A 13,700-nucleotide genomic window follows, 5' to 3' on the forward strand; every position below is an offset into this window, starting at 1 on the left:
GGTGTACAAACTCCATTAAAAGTCGGCCTGTAACGTCGAGATGTTTTCAAAAAATGTGCGGTGATATGGGAATGAGTGTATTTCCCTATTTTATTTCAGTAACTCCCGCTGGCTTTCACGTGGGAGTGTCTTGAAAAAGACGTATGAAATCATGAATGAACTTTACTCATTATCTTGTTCAGGAGAAACATTTGAGTTCAGAGAAGTACTTTGACAGTGTCTGTTTCGATGTCTGCGTATCTTTGTGGCACCTTTGAAAAACTCTTTCATTGAAAATGTTCTTTCATGGTAACGAGGCCAACATCCTGCAATTGTTAGACAAAACTTCAGTCTTCAGAAAGAACCTACCATTATGGAAGTAAACGTTGGATGTCAATATATGAACCTTATTACGTTTTACCTGCTCTTCATGGGGTTTTAGAAGACAATGACTTTCTCTTGAATGAAGACACCTATGGATTATTTAACTGTGCTTGGTGATTGCTTTCTGAAGTATTTACCAGAGACGTTAATCAAGAAACAGATCAAAGCTCCTTTCAGTATAGAACTTCCATCATGCTGCACTGGGAAATGGTTATACGAGGGCAGTTCAATAAGTAATGCAACACATTTTTTTTCTCGGCCAATTTTGGTTGAAAAAACCGGAAATTTCTTGTGGAATATTTTCAAACATTCCCGCTTCGTCTCGTATAGTTTCATTGACTTCCGACAGGTGGCAGCGCTGTACGGAGCTGTTAAAATGGCGTCTGTAACGGATGTGCGTTGCAAACAACGGGCAGTGATCGAGTTTCTTTTGGCGGAAAACCAGGGCATCTCAGATATTCATAGGTGCTTGCAGAATGTCTACGGTGATCTGGCAGTGGACAAAAGCACGGTGAATCGTTGGGCAAAGCGTGTGTCATCATCGCCGCAAGGTCAAGCAAGACTGACTGATCTCCCGCGTGCGGGCCGGCCGGGCACAGCTGTGACTCCTGCAATGGCGGAGCGTGCGAACACACTCGTTCGAGATGATCGACGGATCACCATCAAACAACTCAGTACTCAATTTGATATCTCTGTTGGTAGTGCTGTCACAATTGTTCACCAGTTGGGATATTCAAAGGTTTCTTCCCGCTGGGTCCCTCGTTGTCTAACCGAACACCATAAAGAGCAAAGGAGAACCATCTGTGCGGAATTGCTTGCTCGTCATGTGGCTGAGGGTGACAATTTCTTGTCAAAGATTGTTACAGGCGATGAAACATGGGTTCATCACTTCGAACCTGAAACAAAACGGCAATCAATGGAGTGGCGCCACACCCACTCCCCTACCAAGAAAAAGTTTAAAGCCATACCCTCAGCCGCTAAAGTCATGGTTACAGTCTTCTGGGACGCTGAAGGGGTTATTCTGTTCGATGTCCTTCCCCATGGTCAAACGATCAACTCTGAAGTGTATTGTGCTACTCTTCAGATATTGAAGAAACGACTTCAGCGTGTTCGTAGGCACAAAAATCTGAACGAACTTCTTCTTCATGACAACGCAAGACCTCACACAAGTCTTCGTACCCGAGAGGAGCTCACAAAACTTCAGTGGACTGTTCTTCCTCATGCACCCTACAGCCCCGATCTCGCACCGTCGGATTTCCACATGTTTGGCCCAATGAAGGACGCAATCCGTGGGAGGCACTACGCGGATGATGAAGTTATTGATGCGGTACGACGTTGGCTCCGTCATCGACCAGTGGAATGGTACCGTGCAGGCATACAGGCCCTCATTTCAAGGTGGCGTAAGGCCGTAGCATTGAATGGAGATTACGTTGAAAAATAGTGTTGTGTAGCTATAAGATTGGGGAATAACCTGGTGTATTTCAATGCTGAATAAAACAACCCCTGTTTCAGAAAAAAATGTGTTGCATTACTTATTGAACTGCCCTCGTACATTGGGAAGAAGGAAGTGTAGCTGAAAGGACAACATTTGGTCATCGCTAACATTGAAATAAACATCCTTGTTCATAGATTTTTGGACAACATGGTTGTGGAGAGAAGCAGCGATTGGTATGATTAATCAATCATTCAAGAACAATCTTAATCGCATTTATTATTGTTATAATACCGCCAACCGGCTTCAACCCGACGTAGGGGTCATCGTCTGGGCGTTTACACCATTGGTCGACTGCTGGTGGTGTCACTACCATAGTTTCCTGCCGTTATGTAGACAGGAGTGACACCACCAGCAGTCGACCAATGGTGTAAATGCCCAGAACATGACCCCTACGTCGGGTTGAAACCGGTTGGCGGTAGTATAACAATAATAAATGCGATTAAGACTGTTCTTGAATTATTGATCCTTGTTCATGTCTACCACAGTCTCATTGAGTGGACCAAAGTTATGCTTCGAGAAACATCACAGAACCACCTCTGGCTTTAACGACACCCTCCACGTACTATATGTTAATCACTTCATTAGTTCATCCGTGTGCTCAACACCTTGCGTCATTTGAAAAGTGGCAATGCCGCAACTCGTCGGAACACACTACACGTCCGTAGTCAGCTCTGTCAAGTTGCTGTACTGTTTGATCCGTTGAAGACGTGCAGCTTCATGAGATACGAGTGCAGCGAGCAGTAGCATTCTGCGAGGTGCTCGACTTCGATACTGTCCAGTGCATGCAGTTCTCTTCGTAAAGTTTGCTCGGAAACTGAATGATGTGGACCTGCTGTCACCGAATGCATGAACTATCATGTTTGAAACTATCCTTACTGCTTAGTATCTTATGTCCACTGTCACTACGTGGTATTCCACTGCTGCGAGTGGTACATCACTCACTGTGGAGAGTCGACTGGTATGCGTTGACAAACAAATCAGGTAACTTCATTCGAAATGTGGTGATGGGATGTGCACACACTATAGCTACTTTCTGCACTCTGTCACTTCTTCACGACGACCCATCTTACCGAGTTAATTCAATGGAATCGACAGGCATCTACACACCACTGACATGACTTGGGTCAGCAGTTTTCGATCACGTGACCACGTGGTACCACCTATACACCATCTATAGTGCTCCAGAGAGATCACTGTTTTCTTGTACGGAAATGACTAATAACTTAACAATGAGTTTTCAGACAAGACTGCGCCAAGGGCTTTCGCCACAGCCACTGGCACAATGTTCCCGACCGTCACAATAGCAGCCTCGTGAAACAAGTTGGCTTCCCATCAGCCCCTTCGTATAGTTTTGTTCCCTTATGATAGAATCTGGAATGTCATTTTTTCACAACGAAAATCAGTATGTCTGCAGAACAGCGTGCATATCTGTTAGGATTAGCACGGTAATGCAGTGGTACATGTTGTAAGGTTATAAACTACAGTAATGTGACCACCTGTCACAAAGCCCGAATAATTACCTATAGCAGCACGGATACTGTCAGAAGTGCAGAAAGAGAGTCAATAAAGTCCTAGAACGTACTGCAGGGATGTCAAGCCATGGCATGGCCAACTACGCTAGGTTTCTCAGTTGAGGATCCATGGTGCGAACAGCCTCATCAAGGTGGCCCAACAGATTGTCGATTAGGTTTTAATCTCATGAGTTTGGAGGCCAGGGAAGAACGATAAACTCATCCTGGGGCTCTTCAAACCACGCACGCACGCTCTGAGCTGTGTGGCATTTTGCACTGTCCTGCTAGTAGATACCATTGTGGCGAGAAAAGAAACTACATTTAGGGGAGAAAATGGTCCCAACATAGATGTATACATGTGTTGATTTAGTGTACCTTTGAAAAAGATAAGATCACTCAGGGAATGCCACAAAAACATTCCCCAAACCATAAAGAATGCATGACGTTTGCTTTCAGACGTTTCACGCTGCACACGCAGCATCTGATGGAGCATTAAACGTCGAACACAGGCGGTGGTCACATTGACTGGACCGTGCGAGAAGTGTGACTGAAAACGTCCAATTAGTAGTATCTGCATACTGTCTGTTTCAGTCGGCCGGCCGCGATGGCCGTGCGGTTCTAGGCGCTGCAGTCCGGAACCGCGGGACTGCTACGGTCGCAGGTTCGAATCTTGCCTCGGGCATGGATGTGTGTGATGTCCTTAGGTTAGTTAGGTTTAAGTAGTTCTAAGTTCTAGGGGACTGATGACCTAAGATGTTAAGTCCCATAGTGCTCAGAGCCATTTGAACCATTTGAGCCTGTTTCAGTCGTGTCGCTCATGGCATGGACTGCAAGCTATTCCAATTGATACCACCTGAGCGGTTGCGTGTCTAGTGTCTCCATTGTAACTACTCTTATAGGCAACTGATGAGTGCGTAGTATTTTTTGTATTAATGTTGTTGAGGAGAGGAACACATCATTTGCTGGCACACACCCCATCTCCCTCGAAAAGCAACAAAGACCTGCTGAGCTTAATATACAGATCACCCGGACGGATCACTATCAGCATTTTCACATACTCTCTCGCCATTTTTTTTAAATTTAACACGGAGCTTCGGCGTAAAGTCTGACGGATCAAGCGGTTTCCACCTCCACCACTTCTCCGCTTGCCGTTAAGCAACATTTGACGAAAAATTTTCCACAGCCATGACTCGATTAGGCCACCGACATGAGTGCCATCGCGCAAGTGTGCGCAATAGCGACCTCTGTTACAGGGATATAATGCTGATATTTTTAAATTTATTCTTGCTGTTCATATGCCATCCATCCAACCAGTCTTTGATACAAGAACATAGGAAAAAAACACTGTGTAACACAAATTATTATAGTTAATACAATTATTATATAATTTAATATGTAAGCCCCCCTTCCTGCTCGCATGTCCGAACAACTCACTGCGTACCATTATTTGCCCAGAGGCGAAAAGTTGAATATACCATATAATAATAAATTACTAAGTTTTCACACTCTGATTACTGTCCAAGTTTCAATAGACAGCCGCAAACAAGTTCGTGACTGCAGAGGATAGCCAATCATATTGTTCAATGTCTTCTGTTACGTAATGGCACAGGGGTGATCCAATCCACTGTAATCGACGAAGGTGCTGTCTACATCTTCAGTGGTTGAAGCAGAGGCAGAGTATTGTCATGAGAAACTTTTATGACACGCGTTAGGTACGCACCGATCGTGACGGAATATTCAGGTCTATTTTCGCATAGTGCTTTTCCTTGTATTTGTATTAAACAGTTTGCTGTTCCAACATGATGGAGACAGTGTACGAGGTGTGATCAAAAAGGAACAGGAATTCAATTTTGCGGAGTTTATATATATCCGATTTCTAATTTTTTTATTTTGTTGGTACACATTTTCCTGAACTATGTTTGCATTTTCAGCTGTTTTGAATACCTAGTTTATTGTTGAAAGTTACACGTGTTTTCGAGTGCTCGCCGAATTTTTTCCTTTCAAAGGAGATGGATATAAAGAATCTGCATTAAACTTTGCTTGAAATATTGGAATGAAGTGCAGCACCGCATTCGAAATGTTGACTGTGGCTTTTAGCGAAGCTACTATGAGTAAGACAAGAGTTTACATGTGATATAAACGTTTCAAAGAGGGTCGAGAAGACGCTGAAAACGACTACCGCCCTGGATGCCCTAGCAAATCAATTACTGGCGACAATGTGGAAGACGTAAAGAAAATGGCTCTGGAAAATGACCGAATCACCATCAGCGAGGTTGCTGATTATGTCGGCATATCCTTTGGCTCATGCCAAGCAATTTTTTTCGGGTGTTTTGGGCATGAAATATGTAGCAGCAAGATTTGTTCCGAAATTGTTAAATTTCAACCAAAAGCGATGTCATGTAGATATCGCTCAGGAATTGGCGAATGAAGTCGACAACGATTCAGAACTTTTAAAGAATGTTATAACAGGTGAGGAAACATGGGTACACCGATATGACGTCGAAACCAATGCCCAATCGTCCCAATGAAAACTGTCTGAAGAGCCAAGACCAAAAGAAAAATTCGTCGTGTTCGATCACATGTGAAGGTTTTTCACTGTTTTCTTCGATTACAATGGGACAGTGCATCATGAGTTCCTGCCTTAACGACGCACGATCAATAAGGAATACTATCTGGAATTTGTGTGTCGTCTGCGTGAAGTAATCCGAAGAAAACGATCAGAAATGTGGCAAAATCACCCGTGCAAATTGCATCACGATAATGCTCCAGCTCACACCTCAATGCTTGTTCGTGACTTTTTGGTAAAAAAGAAAACCGTTATGTTGTCTTAGCCACCGTATTCGCCGGACATAGCCCCCTACGAGTTCTTTCTATTCCGGAGGCTGAAGAGAACCATGAAAGGACCTCGTTTTGCCCCCACTGATGAGAAAAACAGAATCACTGAAGGAGCTGAACACTAACGAAAAGTAGTTTCCAGAATTGCTTGCAAAATTGGAAAAAGCGCTGGCGCTAGAATAAAATATACACGAGGATTACTTCTATGGGGACAAAGGTGGTGGTTGTGGTGGCGGTGAATAAATAGAAAGTCTTTAATAAAAAGAAAAAATTCCATTACTTTCTGCTCACACCTCGTACACATGGCATCTGATCCTATCCATTGTGCACTGCCTCCTTCACAAACGTCTTGACAACTATTTCCTCTTACGATGGGGTGCCTGTTCAGCCATACGAGGAAGTTATTTTTCTACAACGATGTAATTATGTCATTTCTTGCACTATTTGACGTACCAGATAATTACTGATATTGCTTTTTTTATCAACGCAGTGGTCAAGTCTGACGGAATTGTAATTACGTTCCCGTTCAAGTCTCCAGCGAATTTTAAGACTTAGCGTAATAGCGCCATAGCAACAGCTATAGTCGCAGAGGCTTTTGCCGCCAGTCTGTATGATCCACTCTGCTGTGTGTTACGCACGGCCCAGTTATATTAATGTGACCACCGCCTGTTTGACCTCAGCATGCAATAATCACTCACAGGCGGCAGCACTAGAAGTGGACGGTATATAAAGCGTCTCGTGGTACTGAACAGTGCAGTCGTTATCATAAAGCGGAAACGGAGCGATTTATCTGACGTCCAAAAGGGCATGATCAGTGGCTTCCAGGCCACGGGTAGAAGCATTTCAGAAACGGCTATATTTATAAATGGTTCGCGTGCCGCGGTGTTAAAGTACACAACGCATGGCAAAACAGTGCTACCCAAAACCGCCAGCACCGAGGCAACTGCGGACAATGGACAATAGATAACAGGAGTAGTTGTGGAGATGCGTCTGGGCGAACATACGTGCAGCTTTTGAGAAAACTGACCGTCAAGATGAACGAAGGGGGCTACCAACAATGCCTCCTCAACGTCCGTTCAACGAACGTTGCGGCATATGGAAATCTGTAGCAGGCGCCTGGTTCATGCACTCATGCTGACTGGTGATCACTGCCGACTAAGGCTGCAATTTGCAAGCTAATACCGCAACTGGACGTCCACCGAGGCCTTTTCAGATTAATCACGTTTAATGCTCCATCGTACATGTGGCCGTTTGCGTATACTGCGTCAAAACGTCTGAAAGCAAACAGGTTACGCCTTGGAAGAGAGCGTTATTGTCTAGGAATGTTTTCGCGGCATTCCCCAGATGATTCCGTCATTTTCGAAGGCACAATGGATCAACTCAAGTACGCAACTATCCTTGACGACCACGTCCACCCGTACACGCAGTTTGTTTTTCCTCGGCAAGGTGGCATCTACCAACAGGGCAATGAAACGTAACACACAGCTCCATTGTAAGTGTATGGTTCGAAGAGCACAAGGATAAGTTTGCCATACTCCCCTTGGCACCAAACTCTCCGGATTTAAATCCCATCAACAATCTGCGGGGCCACTCGATCGGGCTGTCTGCGCCATGGGTCCTCAACCGAGAAACCTACCACAGGTAGCCACGGCACTGCAATCGGCAAGGCTGCACATTCTTGTCGGTACCTTCCAGAATCTCACACACACTCTTCCAGCACGTCTTGAAGCTGTCTGTGCTGTAAACGGTGGTTAATCTGGCTTCTGACAGGTGGCCACAATGTGACCGGACAGTGCAATATGCACTACCCACGCCTTCTGTCATACGCGAGCGACCTGCAGAGAGATGCCGAGCGTTTTTCCACCCTATAATTAATTGCTTGAACAGCACCTGTATTAGCTTCCCGCATACAGCGTTTCCCGAACGTAGCTACTTCATACGAGGCAAGACTACTCGTTATGTTTTCCAATGTTACCTTCTCCTAAGGAAAGGGTGTCCTCTGGTATCGCAAATGACCCTCTATGCGCTGTAGATTTTCATATTCGACAAAGGCGTTAATTATCCGGAAGCTGTCTTTATGCAATTGTGGAAAACAGTATGATCTATCCTTGTGCTGCAGGCACTCTACATTCAGCAGCTTCTGACTGAGAACAAATGCCAATTAAAGATTCGGTTTGTACAGTTTACAATATAGAGGTGCCGAACTGGTATGTCGAATAATATAGAGAATTTGGTTTGCTTTTTCAGTGAACAGATCTGAAAATGACTATTCAAACCTAATGTCAACAAAGGATGACTTCGCTTCAATAAAAATGAGCCTGAGTTATGTATTTCATAAACGGTAACTAGCAAAAGCCACAGGTTCGAAGAGTTAGCTTTCAGTAAGTTTCTAAATCATCAAAACTAAATGCTGTGATAAGCAGTGTCAATGGGATCAGTATGCAGTAAACTGAACTTTATCTTAAACCATACCTTCTTGACTCTTGGGGGAGGTGGTTAGTTCAAATTTCAAACTCTACAAAAGGTGTGCACAGTGTTGAGATGGACAGGACCATCTAAGAAATAAAGACCGAAGGCCAGTGACATCTGTGACAATGTAGAAAACGCACACGTGTTTCACGTATACGTATCCGAGACTTAAGAACAATAGCAGAAACAAAAGGGAAGCGTGTTTCTTTGCACGAAAGACTGAGTCTTCAAACACTACATACAGTGATGTTTGCAAACAAACAAACACACCATGGAAGTAATAAGTACGGCAATGAGAGCGAGGCTGATAACCAGCACCCTCCTGCCGTAGAACAATCGGAAGTTCACATTCAATGAAACCATAACAGACTAGTCGATGGAACACCCTAAACACTGGGCGTAGTGACTGGTTTCGTGGGGATTATAATTGCGGACTGGGGCATGATAAACCGAATAATTTTATTTATTGCTTGATACGACACTTTTATGATTGTCACTTCAGGGATTACGTCGTTTCATCACCATTTCAATGGACGCATTACGGCCTTTGATTTTACATAAATTTGAAAACCATGAAAAAGTTAAATATGAATAGCCAGGCAGGATTTGAACTCCGCCCCTCCCGAATGAGAATCCACCTCGCCGGAAAGACGCAAAGAGAGCCATCAGCACTGTGATCGTTATTCTTGTTGAACCACTGATTACCTGGTAATGGCAGTGGCACAGAATATTCGTCTGCTCTTGAGTACTGCTTATTCACCTAAAATTAACACATTAACCTGCCAATACAGGGTGCAATTAACAGGCGTTTTAAGTGCAAATGAAATAGAAGTTCCACCGACATACTTTTTCGATTCACTTTAAGGCCAGTCTATCACTGTTACATAATGTTACTGGGCAAGGTACTAACCACACCAACACTAGATCTCTAGATCTTTACAGCATCAAGGGAGCGTGTATCCCGGCACGTGGTTCGGTGTGACATGACAGCTATGATAAGGCAATCACTGCAGTCTTCTCGGAGAGACGCAAAATGCGTCAGAGTTGTAAAATTCATGTTGTTTCGGATGCAGATTTCTTCATATTTCATCAAGCAGTTAGTACAAGAATCTGATTACAGCATACGTGATATAAAACGTATGCTGTTTGGGTTGGGTAATATTCGTAATATCGATATTTCAAAATCGGGATTATTTCTGTGTCACAAAATTTTAGAACCCCTCTGGGAAAAGCACTGATGCTTAGATGTGGAAATGTATGTCCATTGCCTAGTTTTGACAATAGGTTTCGTAATAACTTCTATGTAAAAACAACACATATACTACCGGTGTTTAGAAACAAGCATTTCGCAGGTTACAATGAAACAGTAAGAATGAAAAATCACGTCGTGCCGTCTTTAGTTCAAAGTAAACCTGACAGATACATTCTGAACACCTATGGACTATGGACCACCAAATACCCTATCAAAAGATTACCACCACCACCCCCCCCCCCCCCCCCCGGCTTTGCCTCATGCCTGACAAAGTACTTACACAGCAGTGTCATAAATTCACCTTCAGTATCCAAACAAGCCCCCTTCTTACTTCTCCCCAGAATTTTCAGCTCTCCTCCCATAAAGTACCGACATTATTAGGGCTAAGAAAGACTGTACCAAGCCTTACTGAGAGCTTGCGAATTGTGGAAAAAGCTAAGCATACTGGGAATTTTCAATTTTATACGCAGTTAGTATCAAAGTAAATATAAAGATGCGACTAAACATTTAAGTTGGCTCAGATACACTTTAAGTAGAAGTAAACTAACACAGAAATCAACATGCTTGTTGAATATTATACAGAGCTCAGATTAATAAACTTCACTGAATTTCAGTGTCTGAAGCAAAATGTTCACGGAAAACACAGTGACTCCAAATTGAATAACCAAGTAATAGGAATAGCTCAAATCGAAAACGTTGCCATACAATATTATTAGAGGTTTATTTCGAAATTAAATCACAGAGCAAGGTTACGTTTTATCTGTTCGCATATATTTATGAAGATGTTTAACAGTACACGTCTGTACATGGGAATAAATCACTGTCAATACCGGTGGGTAAAAAGCTGTCACTAAACGACAACTACCGTATGTACATGACGTTTTCCTTACGTAAACAATACACAAATTGAGCATACAAAATATGTAAACAAAACGACCACCTTCGGAAAAGTGCAGCGATTAATACTGTTGTGCGACGCCAAGCACCATTAATGTTACAATAAACAAACTACCATCGATAATAAACAAATAATTATGATATTTAAATATTTTGAACATCTCCAATCTTATCTATTTTATGAGAGGTATTACTCACCTTTAAATTTAATGCACGGAGTTCACAAAGTTAAAAGCGCACAACGTAATTCGACAGTTTCATACTACGCTCCACGATACGTAATCACTGTGTACGCAATACGACACAGACGTCACACACCATAGCACCCACACAGCGTTGAACACTATCTGACATACACACCTCTCTGCTTCTTGGCCGATCTCCAAATGTAAGCACAAATTAGTTCTTTGACATCATTTCCTGTTCCTGCGTTCACAGCCTTCTCGATGTATCCTGAATTCGTTCAGCAATCTAAAAGTAATCCTGAGAATCTCGCGTCAGTCGATAACTGACAGTACAATCGTAGTAACAATGAAAAAACGAGAAGAATTTAAAAAATAAGGTCACTGCAGGAAAAAATAAGCCGTGCAAAACAGTTTTTCTCCGATTTAGTTACATTTGTAGACTTTGCAAGAAAATCATACTACATGTATAGGTTTCAGAATGTAGAAATAGATATTCTTAAATAGGCGATACTGGTAAGGTATATTTCTGGCGTCAATAATTTCCATGATATTTGCTATGATTCGGTTGTATACCTTGTATCCAAATGAACGCTTTGGAAATTAAATAATGTTGTTCTAATCTTAATTTTGGAGAAACACTAATAGAATACCAAAGAAAAACGTTAAAGTGAAGTACATAACTACAAGAAGAGAACACCTTCGCTATTTCCCATGCTTTTCTCAGTTATTGTTTCATGAAGTACCGGTACGTTAAATCCACCTTATTATTTAATGATTTCATATTTGGCGCGAAGTACTAGAAAAAATGGCGAAAGATGACATTCCTCAGTCAATACATTTATCGATATCGTACTTTGCTCCACATATGGACAGATTTTTCAAACCAAATCATATAATGCATAGTAGTTTTGCAGAAAGATTTTTGAAACGATGTTATATAAGCAATGTATAGATAACCTAGTGCTATAAACAGATACATCTGTGAAATTTAATTATGTTTTATGAACTGGTGCAAAGTAGCCCTTAGGAGAGGGTTGCCGGTATTTATATATTTATTTTCCGTCATTAAGCATAAAAATACAATATATATATATATATATATATATATTATTTTTATTTATTATATATTTATTATTTCCTCCCTTTAATTTCTAAATATATATATATATATATATATATATATATATATTTAGAAATTAAAGGGAGGAAATAATAAAAGTTGATCGTACAACTTTATTATTTTACATGAAAGAAAAGTAACAAGTATGAAATAAATTTTGTATTGTTCTGTCAACAAAGAAAAGACCAGTTCATCAGTACACATGGTGGTGTGTCAAAATGGCAGTGGCTACACCAGAAAAATATTTTAACATGCTGGTAGTCAAACCCATCAAGCAATTCTGGGACTGAGAAAATGCCTCATTCCCTCATTACTTTTTTTTTTTTTTTTGGAGGGCATGGGGACAGGGGGTGTGGGTTTATATTCCTCAGACTTGGAAAATGTATAATTTTAGTTTATTTAGAACTCATTTCATGATATTTACTGCTTCACTTAAAATTGAGTAATGGTTGGGGTGATATTCATAATTTAGACTTGCTGCTCTTGTATTTTCCATCTTTGTAGTAAAAGTTATTGGATGTGGAATCTACATGTCAAGCAAAACTTTTTTTTTTATCCTAACACGTTTCAACACCTCTGTGCCCTCAACAGTTTGTTTTCTTTATTGAAATATGTGAAATGTGAACATATTTTAAGTTATAAGTGGCCTACAAAATTATGCCTAAAGCACAGTTTTTGTTTATCATTATCGTAATTTTACATTATACACTTGTACATTATCGTGTAGGTCTTGTTGTTGCTTTTTTCAGTGATTTTGGATTTGTCAGCTTAATACAAAGAAAAAGCGTAACCAATATAATGTGTTTAATTAGAACATGACAGGTAGCAAACCATGACATAGTTGAAAGAACCATCAGAGCATAATTACATGGTGAAAAGTAGGAACGTCAGTCCCCTCACATCTGAAGTCAGTGTCTTCACAGATTCACTAAGGCGCCATCGCATTTGCTTTATAAATAGTGTGCAATGCTCCTATGTTTACACATACTTGGAATAAGGTATCTTGATACACTGTTCACTGCTTCTCTCGACACTTATCGCTACGCAAACGCTTGAATACATACAAAAATAAACATGTGACAATAAACTTACACCTCTATGAATTGTATTAAAGTATTAAAATGATGACACACCTAAACAAATATGTGTTTATTTTGATGGAAACAAAACACTGAAAGAAAATCAGTATGGTTTTGCTTACAGAGATGAGCATTAGAGGTAAGTGTAATCTTGATAAAAACATGTGTGGAATGAAAAGAAGGCTCATTCTATTTGTTTCATTAGTAGATCTCAGTTAATTACATGCAGCACAATATGAGATTGTGATAAAGAAGTTGACAAATTACGAAAGTCTGCTACGTACTTTACCACTGACTGCACCAGTGTGGTTCTTTAATTTCATAGCCCAAAAACTGTTATATCCAGGTATTTGTACAAGTCTGCTGATTTCAGTTGTAATTCATTGGTATTTTAGCAAGGGAACCCATACAATAGTTTGTTGGGGATATGGAATATTTTTAATATTTTGTAAGATGACTGGCAACTTGTTAGTAGCCATAAAAAAGTTACATTT

The 13,700-nt window shown here is 41.2% G+C and overlaps 1 protein-coding gene across 3 annotated transcripts in view; it reads right to left on the minus strand.

Annotated features, from left to right (window-relative positions):
- LOC124616545 (beta-arrestin-1) overlaps positions 1-11,194 on the minus strand; it is a 493,320-nt gene extending 482,126 nt beyond the window's left edge. For all 3 annotated transcript variants that reach the window (XM_047144881.1, XM_047144866.1, XM_047144874.1), the window contains exon 1: positions 11,021-11,194. The gene's annotated coding sequence lies outside the window, so the exon portion shown is untranslated. The remainder of the gene's footprint in view (positions 1-11,020) is intronic.
- Positions 11,195-13,700: the final 2,506 nt, after the last annotated feature.

The sequence above is a fragment of the Schistocerca americana genome, chromosome 1, assembly GCF_021461395.2.
Source record: "Schistocerca americana isolate TAMUIC-IGC-003095 chromosome 1, iqSchAmer2.1, whole genome shotgun sequence".
Lineage (NCBI taxonomy): Eukaryota > Metazoa > Arthropoda > Insecta > Orthoptera > Acrididae > Schistocerca > Schistocerca americana.